Source organism: Sesamum indicum, linkage group LG11 (assembly GCF_026168435.1).
Source record: "Sesamum indicum cultivar Baizhima isolate 11 linkage group LG11, ASM2616843v1, whole genome shotgun sequence".
Lineage (NCBI taxonomy): Eukaryota > Viridiplantae > Streptophyta > Magnoliopsida > Lamiales > Pedaliaceae > Sesamum > Sesamum indicum.
Window position 1 is genome coordinate 137579 of NC_142667.1, and position 6733 is coordinate 144311.

Below are 6733 nucleotides of genomic sequence, written 5' to 3' on the forward strand. Positions count from 1 at the left end.
TTACAAGTTATGGTGGACACTACTCCATTTTCAAAGCATAATGGAGTCTCAACGAATCAAAGGCCTTTCTATACAACTTCTTCCATGGCAACATAAAGGAGATAATCAAAATCAAGAACCAAACCAGCTGTAATGCCCCCATGGATTTACCTGATCATGATATATTTTCAAGGTTTCAGTCTCACTGGCATTCCACTTTCTTTTGATTATGTATGTATATCTTAAGCATTTCTGTAATTAATTTTATCTAAGTAATTATACTATGAAACTTTTGATTTGTAATATTATATTGTAATTTTTTATGTTCTATTGTTTATATACTTTTAATGTTTTTTGGGAATTTTTTTAATCATCGTATAATATATTTACTTGGTATCGCCCGATAATATCCCAATACACCGTAAGTGATGTGGAATAATACCCGCCTGTATTATCGTCGATACCATGACTTCAAACCATGGAGACGCTGGCCCATGAGACATCAGAGAACGCCCAAATGCTTGGGAAAATGGCACTGCAGCAGCGAGTGTAAAACGTCCTCCTCGCCATACCATAGGCAAACACCATGTGTTGACACTCCCCTCCTAGCCAGATTAAGTGAGGTTGACAGTGCATCCCAACAAACCCTCCAAGCAAACGAACGCACCTTTGGGGGAACTTTTGCTTGCCAGATGAAGCCTCAACCTGTTGGATGAGTCGAGGAAGACCTCCATATGTTAATGCGATCATCTATCACAACCTTCCACCATGACCCCGATAAAATGAGGTGGCGACTCAAACATGCTACAACAAGTGGACGAGATTAAGAGAGCAACCACTGCAGAGAAAATGTCGTGGATGGGAAGTAGTGACCCTTCATCACACAGCTCAATAAGCAAGCTGGGTTCTCGACAAGCTTTTAGATTTGCTTGGTCAAAAAAACCAAAACTTCGGAAACCAAGCCCGCCCGCTATCTTGCTCTCACACAGTTTATCCCACGCTAGCCAATGCATTTTCCCATTATCCTGGTTATGCCAAAGGAAGTTGGCCATCAACCCCTCCAGCAAACTGGTGCTTGAAATAACTCAGGACGAATGTTAGGACTGCTTGGAGGACGAACTTGATTAGCACTGATTTACCCACCTAGGAGAGTTGTTCGCTCTTCCAACCTTGTATCTTTGCCCAAACTCTGTCCATGAGGTGGTGGAACATATCTTGCTTCGATTGCCCAACAACTGCGGGAGGCCGAGGTGATGGGGAAAATCCTAATTTTATCTGAAAAAGACTGATTTGCCCCTGAAAGGGCACGTAATTACAATTTTACCTGGAATATCCTCGCATTTCTGAGCGGGTTGGGTCACGATCCTTGTTGGGTCGCCCGGACACTCGAAAAACACCTATTGGACCAACAAGACCCTTATTCTTACACTATAAATACTTCATAGTTAGTTCATTTATGGTAAGCCCTCTCTACCACTCTTTACTTTCTAGTCGCTCAGGTCGCTAGCTCACCAAGCGATCTGCTTTCACCACCTCAAAACCATACTGACTTAAGCATCGGAGGGTCTTAGCTGGGGGCCACCCAACAAGCCTAACGATCTGCTTCTTTTCCACAAGGCTCTTACATCAGCCTGGGGGAAGTAGCGAATTCGAACCACTTAGAGGACTAGTTCACCCGACCAAGGAGATCGTGCAAATTTCGACCCGGATCAGTTGGCTCCATCTGTGGGAATCCTGAGAAGAGATCCCTTGATTTGGTCTCAAGGTGGTCGAAGGATTCAGAGCTTCAACAAGGAGAATTCGTTATGTTAAAATTATCAAGGCACGAGCAAGGAGAACGAATGCGACAAGAGGGAAGAAGGTAGCATCTAACAAACTAAGAGTTGCGACAGATGATCGAGACAACAAGCAGGAATGTTATGGTGGAACATGAAAGGAAAATGGTTACACCTGGTACCAGGGAACCAATAAGGAGGTTGATCAAAGAGCAGAGAATGATAGCAGACGACCACAGGGAATGAACAAGTCGCATGAGGCTGAATATGGTACAAGAAACTAGCCAAGTAAGAAAAAAAAATTAAATACAACATCTAGCAGGATCAGGACAAGGAGGGAACCAGCTATATCTCGAGCAGAAGTGGAAAACATGGGGAAGCAGATAGAAAAACAAAAGCAGCATATTCACGACCTGAAGAAGCGAGGCGACCTGGTTAAGCAAAGTAGAAACACACCTTTTGCCAACAAGATTCTAACCGAAGTCATGGGTCTAAGTTTTCGGTTACCCGATCTACCCAAATACGATGGGTCGAAGGATCCGCAGGAGCAGATTACTGCCTTCGAGCTGGTAATGAACTTGTACGGGCAAACGGATTCTATTAACGCAAAATTGTTTGTGACAACTTTGACAGGAAAGGCACAAGAATGGTTTACCAGCTTGCCGAGTGGCACCATCGAATCATATGGGCAACTGGTGCAGAGTTTGCATTTCACTTTGCTAGCAAAAGGAGGTCAAAAAGGTCGACGACCTACCTGTTCACGATCCAGTAAAGAAGCGTGAATCCCTCAAAAATTCCATAGGAAGATTTAACAATGAGACCTTAGAGGTGCATGATTTATGAATCGATATGACGAGCATATTAATACATGGATTGAAGAACGGACCGTTGCATCGGCACTAGCAAAAGATCCTCCTAGAGACGTAGAATAATTGATGCACGTAGCTCGAAAGTATTTCGACGAGGAGGAGATGAATGCGATCAAGGACAAAGAATAGGATGGAGGTCGAGATAGGCAAAGGCGATATGATGAGGAGAGATCGATCCAACCGAAATACCACAAGTATATGTCGTTGGTCACCTCCAGATAACAAGTGATGATGATGGTCGAAGGGAGCGGCCTGCTTGATGGCCTAGTAAAACTAGAGGAACATCTGAAAACAAGGATTCTAGGAAACACTGCAAGTTCCACAGAGATAAAGGGCATGGCATGGAGGACTGTTACCAGCTGAAGGATGAGATCGAAAGACTAATTCGGTAGGGGTACTTCAAAGAGATCGTGTTCGAAGCAGGAGGAAGAGATCGAAGATCCCCTAATAGATCAAGAAGTAGATCGCGTGCTAGGTCGCTGAGCAGGAAGAAATTCGATCTCGAGGGAACAAAGGAAAAACAACGCGACAATGACCCTACGAAAGGAGTAATCTGGTGAAGAGGATGGATGCTCGAAAATATAGGTACACATGTATTTCCATTACTTTTACCGCGGATGTTAGCTTTTGCAGGAACAATATTTTTGCTAGCACTAAAAGTTATGGGATTACGTATATTACTGTAATATTGTGAGAAGGTGTTCACATCTATGTAAGAATGCTTGCATGAAATAAATAGCGCTTTTGGGATAACTTACATTGCAATGAAATATCACTGACCTGGAAAAGGTGCGACCTGGAGTCTGGAAAAGGTGCGACCTGGAAAAGGTGAATCATGCGTCTGAAAAAGACAATACTGATACGCAACCTGAGAAAGGTGAAGATTATCTGAGAAAGACTGCTACCTAGGGGTGGCAACCAGTCGCTCGAGCTCGCTTTGGTAATTTCGAGCTCAAACTGTTTTATTTTTTTACTTTTTTTTAATTTTTTTGTTTTTTTGCTTATTATTATTATAAATTATGGAAATCACTAATTTTTTACATAAATTTATAAAAAATAAAATAAATTGTATAATGCATACATATTATTGTTATTGTTATTATTATTATTATTATTATTATTAGATTAAATAATGGAAATCACCAATTTTTACATAAATTTATAAATAATAAAATAGATTATATAATGTGTACTATATTATAAATATACCAAAATATAGGATGAAAAATTCTAATTTATTGTTATAATTATAAACTACTAATTGGTTTAGTAGTAATATAATTAGTAAAATTGTACAAAAAAAAAAAAAATCATTCTGAACAGTTTAAAGTTATTGAGAAAGTATCAATTATCTTAAATAATGCAGTTGAAATACATAAAAATATTTTATAGTTGAAATTAATATATGTTCACAATCTGCAAAATTTATATATTTATAAATGTTAGTATAACATTGATGTAACTATCATCTCACATTATTGAACAACATGGATTAATCGGGCCATTAAAATTCAGATCAAACCCTTAGATATGATAAAACTTACAGAAAAATACATTTGATAAAGTTTTAGACTTATTGGATATACGGATGTCGAAATATCGTACTCGAAACATAAGAGTAATCATTCAAAACGTTGTATCGTTGAATCAGACCATGTGATTTTAAATTATACCGTCTGATATGATCTAATGGACACAATCTTGTATATATTTAAATTTCGTATGAATCGGGTGCCCGAATTTTAAGATATTGTAATTATTGATTAAACTTTTTAATCTCATTATATATTTAATAAAATAATAATTAGAATTGTTCAACCTTCATCATCATCTTCATTATTATTATTATTATTATTGTTATTATTATTATTCTTGTTATTATTATTATTATTGTTATTATTATTATTATTATTATTATTACTATTATTATTATTATTATTATTATTATTATTATTATTATTATTTTTAGATTAATTCATAGGAGTTACTACATTTGACATAAATTTATAAATAATAAAAAATCATAAGTAAATTACTTGTCAATTTAAAAAATATATAACATAATACAAATATATATTAAATTATAACATAAAGTTTATATATATCATATTAAATAATAATTTTAATTATAAAAAATATTATAATTTACTAAGTTGTTGATTAAACTTATTTTTATATAAAGATTGAATGTATAAATAAAAGTACCATAATTTATTATTATCCAAAATAAAATATATGATATTGATTAATAATTATAATATATGGTCAATTTTGATTATAAAATTGATCAAATATTAGATATAAAATTAAATATATAAAAATTAAAAAATAAAAATATATGTAAAAAATAAAAAAAAATATTCACCAGCTCGCGAGCTGGTGAACAGCCATAATTGAGCTCGAGCTCGAATTTTTCGAACTTGTGTCGAGCTCAAAATCGATTGCGAGCCTGCTCGACTCATCTGCCACCCCTACTGCTACCTAAAAAAGGTGAAGATCGTATGAGAAAGACCACCCTAGTACGAGACCTGGAAAAGGTATGATTTTACGACTAAAAAAACCACGGCCTGAGAAAGGTAACATTATGCAATCTAGATACCTTGCAATCCAAAAAAGATATCAATCTATTTGAAAAAGATAGGCTTCAACATAAACCAATTATTTCTAAGGTGGATCAAGTTCGGGAGAGCATTATTTATTCATCTTATTCAATGGAATTCTTCAAAGTTCGCAGGTATGAAATGGACTTCATATAAATAAAGTTATCTTGATCTGAGAAATGATTCACAAAGTTTTGAAAACAAAAAGGAACATCATTATTACACGAACAAGAAGAAAATATGGAACACGATCTCCATAAATATCATCAAATTACAAAGGTCCAGGGGCCTATTCATCTACTTTTTCTTCATCCATCTTCTCGATTTCGTCCACCAAGACCCCAAATTTATTTTCATATTTTCCTGGGGTTCTTCGGGGAATGCAGCCAGGTTGCCATCAAGAGTGGGATCGATCCAATTTGTGTCGAAACCGTTTGCAAAGCCTTTCAATTTCTTGATCTGAGAAGTGCAGTAATCAAAGCCTTACATCAGGTAATCAACTGACTTGATCTCCACCGCGACCTGGAATGCAGAGGACTTGAGGAAATCTCGAGCACCTTGCAATCGTGTGTTTGATAGAAGTTGCCTATGATCATCAGACACCAAATATTGATCACGAGCAGCCTCTAGATGCTGAAAATCGTCTGAAACGAGGTATTCCTCTCGACCAGCAGAGAAACCCTCTACCTTAGCCGATTCTTCAGTAGCGACCATTTTCGATCGGAGTTCACGAAGGTGTGCTTTGAGCTCGTCTTTCTCATGGTTGCAAGTCGCCAGCTTGGATTTCTCTTCTTCAAGTAATTTATCAGCTACCATCTTCTCATGCCGCCAATAGGTACATTTCATAGAAAGGTGATGACCAAAAGTAGAAGCCTACAAACATCAACAGAAGAATAGAAAATAATTAATGGATAAGCAAAGGACAATTTGTGTCTTTTGGTTTGAAAAGAACGCTACCTGAGAGAGAGAGTGAGCAAAGTTTTGCTCAACCCGAGTATGCGACAAAGGGGTCAAGAGGGCCTGGTCGCGAGGTAGAATTGTGGATTTCTATAACTCCCATGAGCCTTGACCTGCAATAGAAAATATATCAAGAAGTTTGTGGCAAAAATATTTGCTATTTTCTTGAAAATTTTTAACTTCTAAATTGTTGCAAAAGCCGTTGCAAAAGATTTAATTAAATTGCAATGGCTTCTTTCCATTGCAATATTTGTTCCAAAATTATTAGCAAATCCGTTGCAAACTTAGCCACGGATATTAACTGTTGCACAAACCATTTCAAATTAGCACGGATATGTTCCGTGACAACATTTGCAGCGACTTTGGCAATGACTTGCAACGAAAATGTGTCATCCAAAAGTTGAGTGATTTTTTCAACGGACTTTTGCAATGGAATGTCCTTTGTAATAGTTTATTGCTGTTCTGCCACGGAATTGGCCACAAACATCTTAATTTTTGAAAATCCGTTGCAAAGTTGTGTCAAATTTGCCACTAAAATTTCTGTTGCAAAAAA

The 6733-nt window shown here is 36.7% G+C and overlaps 1 long non-coding RNA gene across 1 annotated transcript; it reads right to left on the bottom strand.

The window, feature by feature from the left end:
- Window positions 1–5358: 5358 nt before the first annotated feature.
- On the bottom strand, window positions 5359–6515 carry LOC148784956 (uncharacterized). Its single transcript, XR_016062920.1, has 2 exons — window positions 6181–6515; window positions 5359–6096 (listed from the first exon to the last, which is right to left on the bottom strand). It is a non-coding gene; the product is annotated as an uncharacterized LOC148784956 (long non-coding RNA).
- Between the last annotated feature and the right edge of the window lie 218 nt (window positions 6516–6733).